General features: G+C 49.0%; 5 non-coding genes across 5 annotated transcripts; 4 read left to right on the top strand and 1 right to left on the bottom strand.

The window, feature by feature from the left end:
• Nucleotides 1-4,217: 4,217 nt before the first annotated feature.
• trnad-guc lies at nucleotides 4,218-4,289 on the bottom strand. The gene has a single exon. It is a non-coding gene; the product is annotated as a tRNA-Asp (tRNA).
• A 553-nt stretch (nucleotides 4,290-4,842) lies between these two features.
• On the top strand, nucleotides 4,843-4,914 carry trnag-ucc. The gene has a single exon. It is a non-coding gene; the product is annotated as a tRNA-Gly (tRNA).
• A 5,756-nt stretch (nucleotides 4,915-10,670) lies between these two features.
• trnag-ucc lies at nucleotides 10,671-10,742 on the top strand. The gene has a single exon. It is a non-coding gene; the product is annotated as a tRNA-Gly (tRNA).
• A 3,938-nt stretch (nucleotides 10,743-14,680) lies between these two features.
• On the top strand, nucleotides 14,681-14,752 carry trnag-ucc. Its single transcript has one exon. It is a non-coding gene; the product is annotated as a tRNA-Gly (tRNA).
• A 3,923-nt stretch (nucleotides 14,753-18,675) lies between these two features.
• On the top strand, nucleotides 18,676-18,747 carry trnag-ucc. The gene has a single exon. It is a non-coding gene; the product is annotated as a tRNA-Gly (tRNA).
• The last annotated feature ends 321 nt before the right edge of the window (nucleotides 18,748-19,068 follow it).

Genomic DNA, 19,068 nt, shown 5'->3' with positions numbered 1-19,068 from the left:
ACTATTTTAATTCACGAGCACCAGATTAACTTGCAGAACTCAAGGGGTCCACGGTGACAAATTCTCATGTAACTTCGTGGACGGTTCGTAAGCAAATTCCATCACTATTTGCATAATTACTATTCACTGCGAATCGGCATTAGAATTTTTGTCCTTCACATTTCCCCAAGTGAGTAAGAACATCTGTTGGTGTAACTTCATTTGTGTGAAGATAGTAAATCTGAAGTTCGAAAGGCAGAGGTTAATCAATACCGGAAATGATTAAATTTATTGTGGTAACAACTATACAATAGGAGTTGAGTATAGGAGCAAAGAGGTCCTCCTGCAGTTGTACAGGGCCCTAGTGAGTCCACACCTGGAGTGTTGTGTGCAGTTTTGGTCTCCCAATTTGAGGAAGGACATTCTTGCTGTTGAGGGAGTGCAGCGTGGGTGTTGTGTAATGAGACCCATACACAGGAGTAACAACTCGTAGTCTTTATTGTAACACAAGCGGATATAGCCTGCTGGTCAGCATCAAGTCTGACCATGAGATGGTGAAGTATTGTTATCAATAGTCTGGGGTAGAGATGAAGATCCGACTGGACTTCAATGGAATGTGCAGCATGCATAATACGTGTGGTGATAGATATAGTAAAGGCAGGCTAACATGGTTAATCTACAGTAGGTTCACCAGGTTAATTCCCGGGATTGCGGGTCTCTCATCTGTGGATAGAATGGAGCGGCTGGGCTTGTATACTCTGGAATTTAGGATGAGAGGGTATCTTATTGAAACATATAGGATTATTAAGGGTTTGGACACGCTAGAGGCAGGAAACATACTCCCGATGTTGGGGGAGTCCAGAACCAGAGGCCACAGTTTAAGAATAAGAGGTAGGCCATTTAGAAAGGAGATGAGGAAAAACTTTTTCACACAGAGAGTTGTGAGTCTGTGGAATTATCTGCCTCAGAGGCTGGTTCTCTGGATGCTTTCAAGAGAGAGCTAGACAGAGCTCTTAAAGATAGTGGAGTCCAGGGATATGGGAAGAAGGCAGGAACGAGGTACTGATTGTGGATGCTGCAGTACCAGTTCCGCCCACTTGATGCCCCCATTGAATGGCGGTGCTGGCTCCAGGGGCCGAATGGCCTACTCTTGCACCTATTGTATATTGTCCATTGTCCATTGTCTTTTGTCTATAACAAGGTGGCAGAGGACGGTGGGGTCTGGAAGACACTGTCTGAATGGATGGGACAGGGCGGGTCGCCAGGTGCATAAAGCAGTTCGCAGATATGCACTGAAGAGCTTTGGCGTACAGAGGAGTGATTGGATCAATCCGCTATCTATTGCATACACGATGGACCGATTGGTCTCATGCATCACCAATGCATCATGGTTCTACTGCTCGGAGTCGCTGCCCCGGGCCCAGTGCCGTGTGAAGATGGGGAAGGCGAGGGGACAAGGATTGTTGGCGTTAGATTACACGGGGAGTGAGGGAGAGACTCCTTGGTCTGGGACTGCCTTTGTGTTGAGGGAGGGGTCATTCTGTCCCTCAGTCTCTGGGACTGTGGGCCAGTATGGCCCTGAACCCCTCAGTGCCTGACAAGATGTGAGTAGGATTCACAGAGTGGGCCGCTCTCTGGGAAGATGGGTGGGCATGGGTCTCATTCACCACCCTCCAATCACTCTGGGACACTCTGGGAAACTCTGACTGGTTCTGTACACGTCACCCTCAGGTGCTGTGTGTGGGAGTGGGGTCAGGGTAATCTGTGTGGTTCTCTGGCACAATACAAGGATGGGATTCACCATGAACCCGTCAGTCGCTAGAGAAACAGGTCAAATCACCCTGCATTTGGCCATCTGAGGAGCCGTGTGGGAGTGTGGATTCACTCTCCATCTGACGTTTTCCGGGCATGTGTGAGAGTGTGGGATTCACTTCACTTCTGGCATTTTGTGGGAATCCAGAAATAAGTTATTCTTATCGGCGAGCGAGGTAAAATTGTGGATCTAACTTTTTCTCTGGCCAGGAACCTTCGCCTCCCAATGATGACCCCATCTCCCATCTCCTACCCTCATCCTCCTCGTGCACTCCTCCTGCTGGCATTCCAGGTTCTATCCTGACTATGGGTACTGTCCGTACAGTTTGTATCTTCTCCCTGTGACTGCGTGGGTTTTCTCTGAGTACTCCAATTTCCCCCCACACTCCAAAGACATGCATGTTTGTAGGTTACTTGGCTACTTGAAACTGTAAATTGTCCCCTATGTATAGTGCTAATATATGGTTGGAGAGGACTCGGTGGGCTGAAGGGCCCGTTTCCACGCAGTACCTCTAAAGTTCCTCAGCCCATACTGTCTTTTTCTATATCTTTCCCTACACCCACAAGCAGAATCGCTCTGGTAGACCCATTATTTCTGGCTGCTCATGCCGCACAAAACCTACTGAACACAAACAATAGGGCACCAAAACCGACTATTTGGCCCATAAGAACAGGCCCGCTGTGCAGGACATGATGCCAAAGCCAACTGACCTGCCTGCATAATCCGTATCCCTCCATTCCTTGCTTTTTCATATGCCTATCGTGAAGTCACTTAAATGCCACCATCATGCCTGCTCAACAACCATCCCTTCCAGGCACTCACCACTCTCTGAATTAAAAAAATGCCCTTCCTGTAAACTTCTGCCTGACGTCGGTCTCGCCGCACAGCCGTCTGGAGCGTGTGACGTCATTTGAAGATGGACACAAACTTGGAGTACTCAGCGGGACCGGCAGCATCTCTGGAGAGAAACGTCACCCATTGCTTGTCTCCAGAGATGCTGCCGGTCCCGCTGAGTTACTCCTGCATTTTGTGTCTATCTTCAATTTTCTTGGCCCCACTCTGGGAGTAGGAGTGGGGCGGATCCGGACCGCAACGGCCGTGAGTCCCAGGCCGAGTTCCGGGATCGTTTGCCTGTTTCTGCTGCTGTTGGAGGTGAGACGTTGCGTCGCGCCAGGGTCTTGGGCCTGTCCCACTTTGGCCGTCAGTTACGCGACAAGCCGGTGGCGCGCGAAGCTTTCGTTCGCTAATGAATTTCGTGCACAACTACATACCACTTCACGTTTCTCAGTGGGACCGGCCCCGCGCGGCCATACGAGGTCGCGAAATTTGCATGCCAAGGACACATAAGTGGGACAGGGCCTGTACTTCCACCGAGGTCACCTACACTCGCTTCATCCCCTATCTTTCCGTCTCTACCCGCCGCACCTCCTCCTGCACTCTTGGAGTGACGAACTGAATTTAGCTCCTGTCCAAGGTACACAAAATTGCTGGAGGAACTCAGCGGGTGCAGCAGCATCTATGGAGCGAAGGAAATAGGCGACGTTTCGGGCCGAAACCCTTCTTCAGACTCCTGTCCAGGAAGCTTTTGTGGTCCCGGATGGACCGCGGGTCATCCAGCTGCTGCTCCAGTTCCTTAACTTGGTCCCTGAGGAGCTGCATCTGGACACAGTTCCCACAGGTGTAGTGGTCAGTGACACCAGCAGTGCCCCTGATTTCCCACATCCGGCAACAAATGTTCTGCAATAACATTCCTCGGAAAAAGTCTTCCTTCAGTCAATCAACTCACACGCTGGTCTGGCTACTGCTGCTCTGCGATCTTCCAGAAGGTCAGTAGGGATATGTTGACTCCAGCATTTTTGAGTCCCTCTTCGATTTAAACCAGCATCTGCAGTTATTTTCTATATATACTCGCAGATACACGTAAATACAGATTATGTATACACGAAAAAACAAACAAACAACTATATGCATGTGAAGAAGGGTCTCGACCTGAAACTTCACATCTCTCATCTCTCCAGAGATAGTCCCCGACCGCCTTATTACTCCACGATTTTGTGCCCATCTACAAAGACCCTACATCTCGGGAGACTATCCCGTTCCGGGTTCGCCACTGACCGGGTTCTTTCACCGTACGAATGTTCAATACATTTTATGTGTATTACTTCTATGAGTTATTTTATGAGGACGAGTGAACAGATTTGCTTTGCATGTTATGCAATCAAATCAGATTATACTATAGATCAATACAAACAAGCCAAAGTCAAGTACAATAGGAAGAGCGAATGAAAAGGTACAGAGTACAGAATATCTAGATTTCCAAGTGTAAATGTGATTTTTTTAAAAAGCAGGACGATTGTATCGGATGTTAGCATATGTTCAGGATGAAGCGACTTCAACAAAGTCCTTTTTACAGAATAAAAGTTATCTCCCCGTCGGGGAATTGAACCCCGGTCTCCCGCGTGACAGGCGGGGATACTCACCACTATACTAACGAGGAATTAACGTGAATGGAATTGCACCATTCTGATGTCAGTGCCCAAAAGGGTTCATTGGGTCACCCCATGTCAATTTATTCTCTGTTTGCCTTCCAAACATTCACTTCTCTCTGTGTGACCGGGGGTCTCACGGGGTTCTTCAGTGATTCTGTGATTCCGTCGCTAAATGTGTGTAGTTTCTGGCCTTGATGTGACGAGTGTTGTTTAAACGGACATTTAAAATGCCTATAGACACAAAAAACTGGAGTAACACAGCGGGACAGGCAGCATCGTTGAAGAGAATGAATATTGCTCATGTGAGATGCAGGTAAAAATTCGCAACTCATCGGGAATTCAGAACTCGTTGCCGGTGTCGACTCTCAACAACATCAATCCTATCGCGGGTAAAGATTCACCGAGTGTTGTGTTACTTCGGTCGGCTGGAGGATGGGGGCATCAAGTGGGCGGAACTGGAACTGCTGCAGCGTAAGAAATGATCCGTCAGCAAGCAATACGACAAAAGTTGATCAACTCATACAGCACTGGAGACTATCTGTACTCCTTCACTATTATGTAGCGATGGTGGTATAGTGGTGAGCATAGATGCCTTCCAAGCAGTTGACCCGGGTTCGATTCCCGGCCATCGCAGTTTGAACTATTTTAATTCACGAGCACCAGATTAACTTGCAGTGTTCAAAAGGGAACTGCAGATGCTGGAATATCGAAGGTTCACAAAATTGCTGGGGAAACTCAGCGGGTGCAGCAGCATCTATGGAGCGAAGGAAATAGGCGACGTTTCGGGCCGAAACCCTTCTTCAGAACTTGAGGGTTCCACGTTGACAAATTCTCATGTAACTTTGTGGACGGTTCGTACGAGTGTAAGCAACTTCCATCGCTATTTGCATGTACTATTCACAGCGAATCGGCATTAGAATTTTCGTCCCTCACATTTTCCCAGTGAATTGATGAAATGATCAGTGCTGTTTCTGACTCGCATTCTATTCCAGATTCCCAGAGCAAAGCGAGACACATCCCAATATGTGCAGGAATGAATTGCATTTGCTCTTTTGCACAAAAGGTGGAGTATCTAAGCGCGTCAGGCAGCATCTTTGGAGAAAATGCATGGGTGACGTTTCGGGGATGTGATGTCTTCACTCTCACTGGTGTAAACTTTTCACTACACTCTCACTGAATATCTCCCCCCCCCCCCCCCCCCCCCCCCCCCCATTCCAACAGCAGTGTTCTCCATAGGGCGTAGAGTCATACAGCACAGACACAGTTCTGTTGACCCACCAAGTCCATACCGGCATCAACTACCCATCTCTACTGCTCTCTTTAAAAGTACGGCCAAATATTCTGTTTAATGCTTTGACGACTGAAGGGTTTAGGGCAGTCCAGTGGGGACACCCCTCAAAGTAGGAAAGGGAGATCACCCCATGGGACCACATGAGTGGATCGGATGCCTGGCATAATCTCGTATTCTGCACTGTTCTTGGTTTGTATATATTTATTATTCTGAAGCAAGTTTATTTTGGTGAAAAAAATCCAGATACTTTGTATCAAGTTGTGCACAGAGCCGAAGCATGTGGACATCAAATATCAATACCTGCTGAGGTTCTACCTGCCCCCAGTTTTGTGAAGGATGGGCCTGGCAGCGATCAGCTGGACATTACTGAATGACCTGTCCTTTGTGGATAAGTCTTTTCCAGACCAACACCTTTGACCATGTCCATTGTGCAGTGATCAGCATGGAACATCCTGCAGCCACTGCACAACAATAACTCGATGGATCCCGTGGCCTGGTTCCTTGAGCAGACTGGCCAGTTTGTCTGACTCAGCAGTGGCTCAGCTGTCGAGTTGCTGTCTTACAGCACCAAAGTCGTAGGTTCGATCCTGACTACGGGAGATATCTGTACTCAACTCCAAGAAGACGAAGGAACTTATTGTCGACTTCAGGAAGGTCAGAGGGGGCAGACATACCCCCCATCCACATAAACGGGACTGAGGTGGAGCGCGTCTCCAGCTACAAATTCCTCGGGGTACACATCTCGGAGGATTTGTCCTGGTCCCTCAACACCTCCAAGCTGATCAAAAAGGCACAGCAGCGCCTTTACTTCCTCTGGAGGCTCAAGAAAGCCCACCTGTCCCCCCAGATCCTGACCAACTTCTACCGGTGTACCATCGAGAGCATCCTGACCGCCTGCTTCACGGTATGGTACAGCAGCTGCACTGTTGCGGACAGGAAGGCACTACAACGGGTGGTGAAAACCGCGCAGCACATCATCGGTGCCCCGCTCCCTGCCATGGATGCCCTCCACCGAAAACGGTGTCTGAAACGAGCTGGGAAGATCATTAAAGACCCCTCCCACCCCAACCATGGACTGTTTGCCCTCCTCCCATCAGGGAGGCGGTACAGGAGCCTCATGTCTCGTACCAGTAGGATGAGGAACAGCTTCTACAATCATACCGTCGCATTGCTGAACTCGGAGTCCCGCCGATAGATTCCTCCGGTCCTTCCGTCCCCATTGTTTAATTATTCTGTATTTTTTATTATTCTGTATCCTCTTTTTTTAAAATTTCTATATTGCACTACTACGGACTGACGCAAAACTGCATTTCGTTGTACCCATACTCAGTATTTGTGCAATGACATTAAAGTTGAATTGAATTGAATTGAATTGAATTGAATTGTACGTACATTCTCCCCATGACTTGCATAGGTTTTGTCCGGGTTCTCTGGTTTCCTCCCGTACTCCGAAGATGTGCAGGTTTGTAGGTTAAATAGCTTTGGTAATATTTTAAATTGTCCCTAGTGTAGCAATGTTACAAAATTTTGAGATTTTAAAAATCAAGTCTGTAATTTATCCCATCAGATAAAGCATAAAAATAAGTTTAATTTGACACCTAATTCACTTTCATATCTCAAGTATTTAAAATGTTATGGCCATTTTCATACTCGGAAATGAGCATCTTGTTCCCTATTGATTTTCTATGGACATAACAAAAAAGTTGTGATCGTGTACAGTCAAAAGCCCATAACTTTCTTAAAAATTAAGAGAACTGAATGAAATTTTCAGTTATCATAGATTGAAGCATTCTGAAACAAATATAAAATAATCTTACTTGGATGACCTGAAATTAAAGCATATAATTAGTTAGTTACCTAATTGTAGCTAATTTCAGACTTCAATTACTAGATCTAAACATCTATCCATTTCTTAATAAATGATTAACATTTTTAAATAGCCTAAATGTCCAAATAATATTCACAAATAATTCACAATAAAACATGATTTTTAAATCTCATTTACATTAATTTATAGGCCAAATGGAAGGAATTCAGTGTTCAATTGCTGTAAATTAAAGTCCATTTAAATCAGCTTTCTAGTGGGATCCTGTGGAACGCGCTGGTTTAGAACGTTCACATTGCGGTAGATTTGTGCCCCAAATGCCCACAAAAATACTGCGCGATATAATGGGCCCAAAATGAGCTGCTCGCAATATTAAACTTTGTATAAAGGGATCTTTAGAAGCCCTTTTTAATGTAAAAATATACAACCTACCTTCTGTGGTTTGCTTTATGAGACCCTGCGGTTGCTGGTGTTCGCGGGTTTAGAGGTTGATTTTTAAACTACTATAACTATTATTCAAGGCCTTTAAACCTAATAATAGCTTTTGCGACGGGGTCTTCCAGCGATTTTTCGTTAATAATTAACTAGGCTGAACATCTTCGATTTGAACAGCCTAGAGAAAATCGCGTTTTAAACCCGCCCCCTCTAAACGGCGCCAAAATCGCGCACACCCGCAGCGGCAGATTTTCAAAGACGCTTCAGGTAGGCTTTGCAACATACCTACCTAGTGTATGTCGGATAGTGGTGGTTTGCAGGGATCGCTGGTCGTCGCGGACTTGGTGGACCAAAGGGCCTATTTCCGTCTGTAGATGAGATGGTTGCCCACCTCTTCGCAGAGTATGGATTTGTGAAGAGGGTCTGAAGAATAATGCAACGGTCCTTGTCATGTTCATTGCAAATAGCTCCGAAACAAAAGACTGTCTCATATGCGTGCTGTTACTAGGGACACTTTCAGAAACGGACATCAAGTGCTGGACCCCGGAGAGGTCCACTTCCCACTATCTCCATCGCAGGCGATAGATTTCTACGGTAGCCTCATTGTCTCTGCCTCTTCGTGCCCCACCGAACTCATCTCCACATACCTTGACTCCATCCTATCCCCCTTGGTCAAATCCCTTCCTACCTATGTTCAAGACACCTCAGACACTCTCCGCCGCCTCTGCGCATTCCATTCTCTAGGCCCTCACCCCCTCATCTTCACCATGGACGTCCAGTCACTCTACACCTCCATCCCCCACCAAGATGGCCTCAAAGCCCTCCGGTTCTTACTCGACCAGAGGAGCAACCTATACCCAGCCACTGACACTCTCCTGCTTACTCTCAATAACTTCACGTTTGACTCCTCCCATTTCCTCCAAATACAAGGCGTAGCTATGGGGTCACGCATGGGCCCCAGCTACGCCTGCCTCTTTGTCGGGTGCGTCGAACAATCCTTGTTCAATACGTACCAGGGACCCACCCCCGACCTCTACCTCCGTTACATCGACGACTGCTTTGGGGCCACCTCCTGCACCCACACACAACTGACTGACTTCATCCACTTCACCACCAACTTCCATCCGGCACTCAAATACACCTGGACTATTTCCGACACTTCCCTACCATTCCTTGACCTCACTATCTCCATCGCAGGTGATAGACTTCTGACCGACATCCACTATAAACCCACTGACTCCCATGGCTATCTGGACTACACTTCTTCCCACCCTGCTTCCTGTAAGGACTCCATCCCCTAATCCCAATTCCTCCGCCTACGCCGCATCTACTCCCAGGATGAGGCGTTCCACGCCAGGGCATCTGAAATGTCCTCATTCTTCAGGGAACGGGGGTTCCCCTCCACCACCATAGATGAGGCTCGCACCAGGGTATCTTCCATACCCCGCAACACTGCTCTCTCTCCCCATCCCCGCACTCGCAACAAGGGCAGAGTCCCCCTAGTCCTCACCTTTCACACACCAGCCGTCACGTACAACAAATAATCCTCCGTCATTTCCGCCACCTCCAACGTGACCCCACCACTCGCCACATCTTCCCATCTCCCCCCATGTCTGCCTTCCGCAAATACTGCTCCCTCCGCAACTCCCTTGTCAATTTTCCCCTTCCCTCCCGTACCACCCCTTCCCCGGGCACTTTCCATTGCAACCGCAAGAAATGCAACACCTGTCCCTTTACATCCCCCCTCGACTCTATTCAAGGACCCAAGCAGTCGTTCCAGGTGCGACAAAGGTTCACCTGTATCTCCTCCAACCTCATCTACTGCATCCGCTGCTCGAGATGTCAGCTGATCTACATCGGTGAGACTAAGCGGAGGTTGGGTGATCGTTTCGCCGAACACCTCGGCTCGGTCCGCAAGAACCTACCTGACCTCCCGGTGGCTCAGCACTTCAACTCCCCCTCCCATTCCCAATCCGACCTGTCTGTCCTGGGTCTCCTCCATTGCCAGAGTGAGCAACACCGGCAATTGGAGGAACAGCACCTCATATTCCGCTTGGGGAGTCTGCAGCCTGCGGGCATTAACATTGAATTCTCCCAATTTTGTTAGCCCTTGCTGTCTCCTCCCCTTCATCAGCCATCGGGCTCCTCCTCCTCCTTTTTCCTTCCTTCTCCCCGCCACCCCTATCAGTCTGAAGAAGGGTTTCGGCCCGAAACGTTACCTATTTCCTTCCCTCCATGGATGCTGCTGCACCCGCTGAGTTTCTCCAGCATTTTTGTGTACCATCAAGTACTGGACATTGAGGGACTAAATGTGGTGAAGGTACCCCTTGAGCAAGAGATGGGATGTCACCCGGAGATAGGATATATATGAGTGTGAAGGATATTTTGTGCAAAGACATCTTAACACCACAGAGTATGATACTAGCAATATTTAATGATAAAGGTTCTTTTTCAGATACGTTCCATCTTTGAACATCACTTTCTCCCGAGAGATGGAATGGGGGATGGGAAGGGGGGGGGGGGTGCATGGGGGAGCATCTCTGAAGAGAAGGAATAGTGAATATCCAGTTGCTCATGTGAGATGCAGGGAAAAATTTGCAACTCATCGGGAATTCGTAAGTGGTTGCCGGTGTCGACTCTCAACATGAATCTGATCCCGGGTGAAGTTTAACCGGGTGTTGTGTTATTTCTGTTGGCTGGAGGATGGGCGCATCAAGTGGGCGGAACTGGAACTGCAGCAGAGTGAGAAATGATCCGTCAGCAAGCATTACGACAAAAGTTGATCAACTCGTACAGCACTGGAGATATTCAGTACCTGAAGTCCTCCATTGCTATGTAGCGATGGTGGTATAGTGGTGAGCATAGCTGCCTTCCAAGCAGTTGACCCGGGTTCGATTCCCGGCCATCGCAGTTTGAACTATTTTAATTCACGAGCACCAGATTAACTTGCAGTGTTCAAAAGGGAACTGCAGATGCTGGAATATCGAAGGTTCACAAAATTGCTGGGGAAACTAAGCGGGAGCAGCAGCATCTATGGAGCGAAGGAAATAGGCGACGTTTCGGGCCGAAACCCTTCTTCAGAACTTGAGGGTTCCACGTTAACAAATTCTCATGTAACTTTGTGGACGGTTCGTACGAGTGTAAGCAACTTCCATCGCTATTTGCATGTACTATTCACAGCGAATCGGCATTAGAATTTTCGTCCCTCACATTTTCCCAGTGAATTGATGAAATGATCAGTGCTGCTTCTGACTCGCATTCTATTCCAGATTCCCAGAGCAAAGCGAGACACATCCCAATATGTGCAGGAATGAATTGCATTTGCTCTTTTGCACAAAAGGTGGAGTATCTAAGCGCGTCAGGCAGCATATTTGGAGAAAATGTATGGGTGACGTTTCGGGGATGTGATGTCTTCACTCTCACTGGTGTAACATTTCCACTACACTCTCACTGAATATCTCCACCCCCCCCCCCCCCCCCCCCCCCCCCATTCCAACAGCAGTGTTCTCCAGAGGGCGTAGAGTCATACAGCACAGACACAGTTCTGTTGACCTACCAAGTCCATACCGGCATCAACTACCCATCTCTACTGCTCTCTTTAAAAGTACGGCCAAATATTCTGTTTAATGCTTTGACGACTGAAGGATTTAGGGCAGTCCAGTGGGGACACCCCTCAAAGTAGGAAAGGGAGATCACCCCATGGGACCACATGAGTGGATCGGATGCCTGGCATAATCACGTATTCTGCACTGTTCTTGGTTTGTATATATTTATTATTCTGAAGCAAGTTTATTTTGGTGAAAAAAATCCAGATACTTTGTATCAAGTTGTGCACAGAGCCGAAGCATGTGGACATCAAATATCAATACCTGCTGAGGTTCTACCTGCCCCCAGTTTTGTGAAGGATGGGCCTGGCAGCGATCAGCTGGACATTACTGAATGACCTGTCCTTTGTGGATAAGTCTTTTCCAGACCAACACCTTTGACCATGTCCATTGTGCAGTGATCAGCATGGAACATCCTGCAGCCACTGCACAACAATAACTCGATGGATCCCGTGGCCTGGTTCCTTGAGCAGACTGGCCAGTTTGTCTGACTCAGCAGTGGCTCAGCTGTCGAGTTGCTGTCTTACAGCACCAAAGTCGTAGGTTCGATCCTGACTACGGGAGATATCTGTACGTACATTCTCCCCATGACTTGCATAGGTTTTGTCCGGGTTCTCTGGTTTCCTCCCGTACTCCAAAGATGTGCAGGTTTGTAGGTTAAATAGCTTTGGTAATATTTTAAATTGTCCCTAGTGTATGTCGGATAGTGGTGGTTTGCAGGGATCGCTGGTCGTCGCGGACTTGGTGGACCAAAGGGCCTATTTCCGTCTGCAGATGAGATGGTTGCCCACCTCTTCGCAGAGTATGGATTTGTGAAGAGGGTCTGAAGAATAATGCAACGGTCCTTGTCATGTTCATTGCAAATAGCTCCGAAACAAAAGACTGTCTCATATGCGTGCTGTTACTAGGGACACTTTCAGAAACGGACGTCAAGTGCTGGACCCCGGAGAGGTGCACTTCCCACTATCTCCATCGCAGGTGATAGATTTCTACGGCAGACTCATTGTCTCTGCCTCTTCGTGCCGCACCGAACTCATCTCCACATACCTTGACTCCATCCTATCCCCCTTGGTCAAATCCCTTCCTACCTATGTTCAAGACACCTCAGACACTCTCCGCCGCCTCTGCGCATTCCATTCTCTAGGCCCTCACCCCCTCATCTTCACCATGGACGTCCAGTCACTCTACACCTCCATCCCCCACCAAGATGGCCTCAAAGCCCTCCGGTTCTTCCTCGACCAGAGGAGCAACCTATACCCAGCCACTGACACTCTCCTCCTTACTCTCAATAACTTCACGTTTGACTCCTCCCATTTCCTCCAAATACAAGGCGTAGCTATGGGGTCACGCATGGGCCCCAGCTACGCCTGCCTCTTTGTCGGGTGCGTCGAACAATCCTTGTTCAATACGTACCAGGGACCCATCCCCGACCTCTACCTCCGTTACATCGACGACTGCTTTGGGGCCACCTCCTGCACCCACACACAACTGACTGACTTCATCCACTTCACCACCAACTTCCATCCGGCACTCAAATACACCTGGACTATTTCCGACAGATCCCTACCATTCCTTGACCTCACTATCTCCATCGCAGGTGATAGATTTCTGACCGACATCCACTTTAAACCCACTGACTCCCATGGCTATCTGGACTACACTTCTTCCCACCCTGCTTCCTGTAAGGACTCCATCCCCTAATCCCAATTCCTCCGCCTACGCCGCATCTACTCCCAGAATGAGGCGTTCCACGCCAGGGCATCTGAAATGTCCTCATTCTTCAGGGAACGGGGGTTCCCCTCCACCACCATAGATGAGGCTCGCTCCAGGGTATCTTCCATACCCCGCAACACTGCTCTCTCTCCCCATCCCCGCACTCGCAACAAGGGCAGAGTCCCCCTAGTCCTCACCTTTCACACACCAGCCGTCACGTACAACAAATAATCCTCCGTCATTTCCGCCACCTCCAACGTGACCCCACCACTCGCCACATCTTCCCATCTCCCCCCATGTCTGCCTTCCGCAAATACTGCTCCCTCCGCAACTCCCTTGTCAATTTTCCCCTTCCCTCCCGTACCACCCCTTCCCCGGGCACTTTCCATTGCAACCGCAAGAAATGCAACACCTGTCCCTTTACCTCCCCCCTCGACTCCATTCAAGGACCCAAGCAGTCGTTCCAGGTGCGACAAAGGTTCACCTGTATCTCCTCCAACCTCATCTACTGCATCCGCTGCTCGAGATGTCAGCTGATCTACATCGGTGAGACTAAGCGAAGGTTGGGCGATCGTTTCGCCGAACACCTCGGCTCGGTCCGCAAGAACCTACCTGACCTCCCGGTGGCTCAGCACTTCAACTCCCCCTCCCATTCCCAATCCGACCTCTCTGTCCTGGGTCTCCTCCATTGCCAGAATGAGCAACACCGGAAATTGGAGGAACAGCACCTCATATTCCGCTTGGGGAGTCTGCAGCCTGCGGGCATTAACATTGAATTCTCCCAATTTTGTTAGCCCTTGCTGTCTCCTCCCCTTCATCAGCCATCGGGCTCCTCCTCCTCCCTTTTCCTTCCTTCTCCCCGCCACCCCTATCAGTCTGAAGAAGGGTTTCGGCCCGAAACGTTACCTATTCCCTTCCCTCCATGGATGCTGCTGCACCCGCTGAGTTTCTCCAGCATTTTTCTGTACCATCAAGTACTGGACATTGAGGGACTAAATATGGTGAAGGTACCCCTTGAGCAAGAGATGGGATGTCACCCGGAGATAGGATATATATGAGTGTGAAGGATATTTTGTGCAAAGACATCTTAACACCACAGAGTATGATACTAGCAATATGTAATGATAAAGGTTCTTTTTCAGATACGTTCCATCTTTGAACATCTCTTTCTCCCGAGAGATGGAATGGGGGATGGGGGGGGGGGGGGGGGGGGGGTGCATGGGGGAGCATCTCTGAATAGAAGGAATAATGAATATCCAGTTGCTCATGTGAGATGCAGGGAAAAATTTGCAACTCATCGGGAATTCGTAAGTGGTTGCCGGTGTCGACTCTCAACATGAATCTGATCCCGGGTGAAGTTTAACCGGGTGTTGTGTTATTTCTGTTGGCTGGAGGATGGGCGCATCAAGTGGGCGGAACTGGAACTGCAGCAGAGTGAGAAATGATCCGTCAGCAAGCAGTACGACAAAAGTTGATCAACTCGTACAGCACTGGAGATATTCTGTACCTGAAGTCCTCCATTACTATGTAGCGATGGTGGTATAGTGGTGAGCATAGCTGCCTTCCAAGCAGTTGACCCGGGTTCGATTCCCGGCCATCGCAGTTTGAACTATTTTAATTCACGAGCACCAGATTAACTTGCAGTGTTCAAAAGGGAACTGCAGATGCTGGAATATCGAAGGTTCACAAAATTGCTGGGAGCAGGAGCAGCAGCATCTATGGAGCGAAGGAAATAGGCGACGTTTCGGGCCGAAACCCTTCTTCAGAACTTGAGGGTTCCACGTTAACAAATTCTCATGTAACTTTGTGGACGGTTCGTACGAGTGTAAGCAACTTCCATCGCTATTTGCATGTACTATTCACAGCGAATCGGCATTAGAATTTTCGTCCCTCACATTTTCCCAGTGAATTGATGAAATGATCAGTGCTGCTTCTGACTCGCATTCTATTCCAGATTCCCAGAGCAAAGCGAGACACATCCCAATATGTGCAGGAATGAATTGCATTTGCTCTTTTGCACAAAAGGTGGAGTATCTAAGCGCGTCAGGCAGCATATTTGGAGAAAATGTATGGGTGACGTTTCGGGGATGTGATGTCTTCACTCTCACTGGTGTAAAATTTCCACTACACTCTCACTGAATATCTCCCCCCCCCCCCCCCCCCCCCCCCCCCCCATTCCAACAGCAGTGTTCTCCAGAGGGCGTAGAGTCATACAGCACAGACACAGTTCTGTTGACCCACCAAGTCCATACCGGCATCAACTACCCATCTCTACTGCTCTCTTTAAAAGTACGGCCAAATATTCTGTTTAATGCTTTGACGACTGAAGGATTTAGGGCAGTCCAGTGGGGACACCCCTCAAAGTAGGAAAGGGAGATCACCCCATGGGACCACATGAGTGGATCGGATGCCTGGCATAATCACGTATTCTGCACTGTTCTTGGTTTGTATATATTTATTATTCTGAAGCAAGTTTATTTTGGTGAAAAAAATCCAGATACTTTGTATCAAGTTGTGCACAGAGCCGAAGCATGTGGACATCAAATATCAATACCTGCTGAGGTTCTACCTGCCCCCAGTTTTGTGAAGGATGGGCCTGGCAGCGATCAGCTGGACATTACTGAATGACCTGTCCTTTGTGGATAAGTCTTTTCCAGACCAACACCTTTGACCATGTCCATTGTGCAGTGATCAGCATGGAACATCCTGCAGCCACTGCACAACAATAACTCGATGGATCCCGTGGCCTGGTTCCTTGAGCAGACTGGCCAGTTTGTCTGACTCAGCAGTGGCTCAGCTGTCGAGTTGCTGTCTTACAGCACCAAAGTCGTAGGTTCGATCCTGACTACGGGAGATATCTGTACGTACATTCTCCCCACGACTTGCATAGGTTTTGTCCGGGTTCTCTGGTTTCCTCCCGTACTCCAAAGATGTGCAGGTTTGTAGGTTAAATAGCTTTGGTAATATTTTAAATTGTCCCTAGTGTATGTCGGATAGTGGTGGTTTGCAGGGATCGCTGGTCGTCGCGGACTTGGTGGACCAAAGGGCCTATTTCCGTCTGCAGATGAGATGGTTGCCCACCTCTTCGCAGAGTATGGATTTGTGAAGAGGGTCTGAAGAATAATGCAACGGTCCTTGTCATGTTCATTGCAAATAGCTCCGAAACAAAAGACTGTCTCATATGCGTGCTGTTACTAGGGGCACTTTCAGAAACGGACGTCAAGTGCTGGACCCGGAGAGGTCCACTTCCCACTATCTCCATCGCAGGTGATAGATTTCTACGGTAGACTCATTGTCTCTGCCTCTTCGTGCCCCACCGAACTCATCTCCACATACCTTGACTCCATCCTATCCCCCTTGGTCAAATCCCTTCCTACCTATGTTCAAGACACCTCAGACACTCTCCGCCGCCTCTGCGCATTCCATTCTCTAGGCCCTCACCCCCTCATCTTCACCATGGATGTCCAGCCACTCTACACCTCCATCCCCCACCAAGATGGCCTCAAAGCCCTCCGGTTCTTCCTCGACCAGAGGAGCAACCTATACCCAGCCACTGACACTCTCCTCCTTACTCTCAATAACTTCACGTTTGACTCCTCCCATTTCCTCCAAATACAAGGCGTAGCTATGGGGTCACGCATGGGCCCCAGCTACGCCTGCCTCTTTGTCGGGTGCGTCGAACAATCCTTGTTCAATACGTACCAGGGACCCATCCCCGACCTCTACCTCCGTTACATCGACGACTGCTTTGGGGCCACCTCCTGCACCCACACACAACTGACTGACTTCATCCACTTCACCACCAACTTCCATCCGGCACTCAAATACACCTGGACTATTTCCGACACTTCCCTACCATTCCTTGACCTCACTATCTCCATCGCAGGTGATAGACTTCTGACCGACATCCACTATAAACCCACTGACTCCCATGGATATCTGGACTACACTTCTTCCCACCCTGCTTCCTGTAAGGACTCCATCCCCTAATCCCAATTCCTCCGCCTACGCCACATCTACTCCCAGAATGAGGCGTTCCACGCCAGGGCATCTGAAATGTCCTCATTCTTCAGGGAACGGGGGTTCCCCTCCACCACCATAGATGAGGCTCGCACCAGGGTATCTTCCACACCCCGCAACACTGCTCTCTCTCCCCATCCCCGCACTCGCAACAAGGGCAGAGTCCCCCTAGTCCTCACCTTTCACACACCAGCCGTCACGTACAACAAATAATCCTCCGTCATTTCCGCCACCTCCAACGTGACCCCACCACTCGCCACATCTTCCCATCTCCCCCCATGTCTGCCTTCCGCAAATACTGCTCCCTCCGCAACTCCCTTGTCAATTTTCCCCTTCCCTCCCGTACCACCCCTTCCCCGGGCACTTTCCATTGCAACCGCAAGAAATGCAACACCTGTCCCTTTACCTCCCCCCTCGACTCCATTCAAGGACCCAAGCAGTCGTTCCAGGTGCGACAAAGGTTCACCTATATCTCCTCCAACCTCATCTACTGCATCCGCTGCTCGAGATGTCAGCTGATCTACATCGGTGAGATTAAGCGGAGGTTGGGCGATCGTTTCGCCGAACACCTCGGCTCGGTCCGCAAGAACCTACCTGACCTCCCGGTGGCTCAGCACTTCAACTCCCCCTCCCATTCCCAATCCGACCTCTTGTCCTGGGTCTCCTCCATTGCCAGAGTGAGCAACACCGGAAATTGGAGGAACAGCACCTCATATTCCGCTTGGGGAGTCTGCAGCCTGCGGGCATTAACATTGAATTCTCCCAATTTTGTTAGCCCTTGCTGTCTCCTCCCCTTCATCAGCCATCGGGCTCCTCCTCCTCCTTTTTCCTTCCTTCTCCCCGCCACCCCTATCAGTCTGAAGAAGGGTTTCGGCCCGAAACGTTACCTATTCCCTTCCCTCCATGGATGCTGCTGCACCCGCTGAGTTTCTCCAGCATTTTTGTGTACCATCAAGTACTGGACATTGAGGGACTAAATATGGTGAAGGTACCCCTTGAGCAAGAGATGGGATGTCACCCGGAGATAGGATATATATGAGTGTGAAGGATATTTTGTGCAAAGACATCTTAACACCACAGAGTATGATACTAGCAATATTTAATGATAAAGGTTCTTTTTCAGATACGTTCCATCTTTGAACATCTCTTTCTCCCGAGAGATGGAATGGGGGATGGGGGGTGGGGGTGCGTGCATGGGGGAGCATCTCTGAAGAGAAGGAATAATGAATATCCAGTTGCTCATGTGAGATGCAGGGAAAAATTTGCAACTCATCGGGAATTCGTAAGTGGTTGCCGGTGTCGACTCTCAACATGAATCTGATCCCGGATGAAGTTTAACCGGGTGTTGTGTTATTTCTGTTGGCTGGAGGATGGGCGCATCAAGTGGGCGGAACTGGAACTGCAGCAGAGTGAGAAATGATCCGTCAGCAAGCAGTACGACAAAAGTTGATCAACTCGTACAGCACTGGAGATATTCAGTACCTGAAGTCCTCCATTGCTATGTAGCGATGGTGGTATAGTGGTGAGCATAGCTGCCTTCCAAGCAGTTGACCCGGGTTCGATTCCCGGCCATCGCAGTTTGAACTATTTTAATTCACGAGCACCAGATTAACTTGCAGTGTTCAAAAGGGAACTGCAGATGCTGGAATATCGAAGGTTCACAAAATTGCTGGGGAAACTAAGCGGGAGCAGCAGCATCTATGGAGCGAAGGAAATAGGCGACGTTTCGGGCCGAAACCTTTCTTCAGAACTTGAGGGTTCCACGTTAACAAATTCTCATGTAACTTTGTGGACGGTTCGTACGAGTGTAAGCAACTTCCATCGCTATTTGCATGTACTATTCACAGCGAATCGGCATTAGAATTTTCGTCCCTCACATTTTCCCAGTGAATTGATGA

The sequence above is a fragment of the Amblyraja radiata genome, chromosome 41 (genome assembly GCF_010909765.2).
Source record: "Amblyraja radiata isolate CabotCenter1 chromosome 41, sAmbRad1.1.pri, whole genome shotgun sequence".
Lineage (NCBI taxonomy): Eukaryota > Metazoa > Chordata > Chondrichthyes > Rajiformes > Rajidae > Amblyraja > Amblyraja radiata.
Note: the sequence above shows the minus strand (reverse complement) of the source record. Positions and strands in the feature narration are given on the sequence as shown.